Source organism: Hydractinia symbiolongicarpus, chromosome 1 (assembly GCF_029227915.1).
Source record: "Hydractinia symbiolongicarpus strain clone_291-10 chromosome 1, HSymV2.1, whole genome shotgun sequence".
NCBI lineage: Eukaryota > Metazoa > Cnidaria > Hydrozoa > Anthoathecata > Hydractiniidae > Hydractinia > Hydractinia symbiolongicarpus.
Window position 1 is genome coordinate 32,864,700 of NC_079875.1, and position 2,500 is coordinate 32,867,199.

General features: G+C 36.5%; 1 pseudogene; it reads right to left on the reverse strand.

The window, feature by feature from the left end:
- Window positions 1–201: 201 nt before the first annotated feature.
- The window catches only part of LOC130620455 (large subunit ribosomal RNA), a 7,099-nt pseudogene continuing 4,800 nt past the window's right edge, over window positions 202–2,500 (reverse strand).

Below are 2,500 nucleotides of genomic sequence, written 5' to 3' on the forward strand. Positions count from 1 at the left end.
ACAGTTGTAATCCATACACCTTTAATCCATACACTTTTAATCCATACATCTGTGTCTCCAAATATTAAACCGAGGTGATAAAGATGAATGGTACAGCACGCACGCATCACCTTTTTTAAAAAAAAAGTTCAGGTAAGCACAAGATAACTGGTACTCCACGGTACAAAGCAGTTGGTTAAAAAAAGGACTTGTCACAAAGTGACAAATCTGTCGAACAGAGGCTTAATCTCAGAAGATCGTAGCACAAAGGCTACTCTACTTTTTACAATACCACGTTCTTGTTTAAGTCGTCTGCATAGGATTTATCTCTGGAAATTTTAGATTTTGATAGTTGCAGCACCTCGACGGTTTTTCTCCGACTCAGTGCATTGGGACTTAGGAACGACAGAAGCCGTTCTATTCTTGTTCGCCTAAGATTATCCAGAGGTAATTATCATTGCTTTCTAGCACGGATTCTGACTTAGAGGCGTTCAGTCATAATCCAACAGATGGTAGCTTCGCACCATTGCTTTTTCAAGCAAGTGCAAATGCCAATTGTCTGAATCTGCGGTTCCTCTCGTACTGAGCAGAATTACTATTGCAACAACACTTCATCAGTAGGGTAAAACTAACCTGTCTCACGACGGTCTAAACCCAGCTCACGTTCCCTATTAGTGGGTGAACAATCCAACACTTGGTGAATTCTGCTTCACAATGATAGGAAGAGCCGACATCGAAGGATCAAAAAGCAACGTCGCTATGAACGCTTGGCTGCCACAAGCCAGTTATTACTTAAGACTTCACCGTTTCACACATACGTATCTGATAATACTCTCTTATTAAACATAATGTCATCATTTTACTTATATAATAGTAATAACTTTTGTGAAACATTTAAAAGTAGATGCAGATATTTGTCAGTGGATAGGCCATTTAGTAAGAAGAAAAATTGCCTGTAGAACCTTGGTGCTGGAAAGCCTCGTTCTCATGTTATTAACAGTTTAATGTTTTTGACAATAGAAACCGTCCAGTGTGTTTTGTATAGGACGGTTCTTACATGCATTTTTTGACAATTTTTTCTCAGTAACTACAACGTTTTAACGAAATCATAAAAAGCAAACTTATAAACAAAGGCATTTTAAGAAAAATGGCGGAATATTTTTGTGTGACTTTGGCTAGAACCAGACTTATGACGTCACAAAGTGCACGGTCAAACCTTCATAAATTCTAAAATTTCAAAAAATTTTAACTGCTGACGTCAGCATTTTTATAAAAAACGGACAAGAATTTCATGGTAGCAAATTTGGAGATCTATTACCATGCAAAATTTGGAGGTCAAAGGTCAACCGGAAGTACCTGTTTTGGGGCCTTACTTTTTTTGGTCTTTTTAAAAACAGGTAAATCGCTATAGCTTCTGAAATATTGAAGGTATTTCTTAAATCTTTGGCAGATATGTAAAACACTTCAGGCTAAAACCGGGTAGGAGCACAAATTCCCGATTTGTGGCTCTGCGGGGGGTCCAGAAGCCCTAAAATGTCAAACATTCAAGGCCAAATAAAATGCTGACGTCAGCGTTTTTTTGAAAAAAAATTCGTGTGAACCTTTGTCATGTCAAGATGGTTCATTGTGCCAAATATAAAGCCAATCCGACATGTCGTTCGGGATTTCCGATTTTTCCGATTTTTCCCTAATTTTTGGTGAAAACGCACGTATTGGCATGTTTAACATGCAATATTGGCCTTGCACAATTATTATTGAACGCAATATTTTACACAAATACTCACCACGTTAACCTCTCAACGCCTGGAGAAAATAATTGCCATTTGACTTTACGTTGCAGAATCATAGCGTTTCCAATTTCTCACAATTGCTGTTTTAACAAGGAAAAAGATGCGTTTTAGCATTTTTCGCGACCCATAACATCGTTTTATGATGTTGTTATCTCGTGGTACTTCATATTCACAGTTTTACATATGTATTCTTCAGGTCTACAAAAAATCTAAAACGTGTTAAAAAAACTAGAACTCAAACGAGGCTGTTCTTGTATCAAAATAAGCCGTTGAATTTCAATTTTCTGCTATTTCACGGAAATTTGACGTGCTGAAGTATTTCTTTTCAACGACATATTTTTGATGTTACAGTTCTTCTTTATTAAAACCGTTCTGTCACTAGGTACACGAAGAATAGATAAAACGAATTAAAAAAACAAGAACTCAAACGAGGCTGTTCTTGTATCAAAATAAGCCGTTGGATTTCAATTTTCTGCTATTTCACGGAAATTTGACGTGCTGAAGTATTTCTTTTCAACGACATATTTTGGATGTTACAGTTCTTCTTTATTAAAACCGTTCTGTCACTAGGCACACAAAGAATAGATAAAACGAGTTAAAAAAACTAGAACTCAAACGAGGCTGTTATTGTATCAAAACCGGCAGTTGAATTTCAATTTTCTGCTATTTTACGGAAATTTGATCTGCTGAAGTATTTCTTCTCAACGACATATTTTGGATGTTACAGTTCC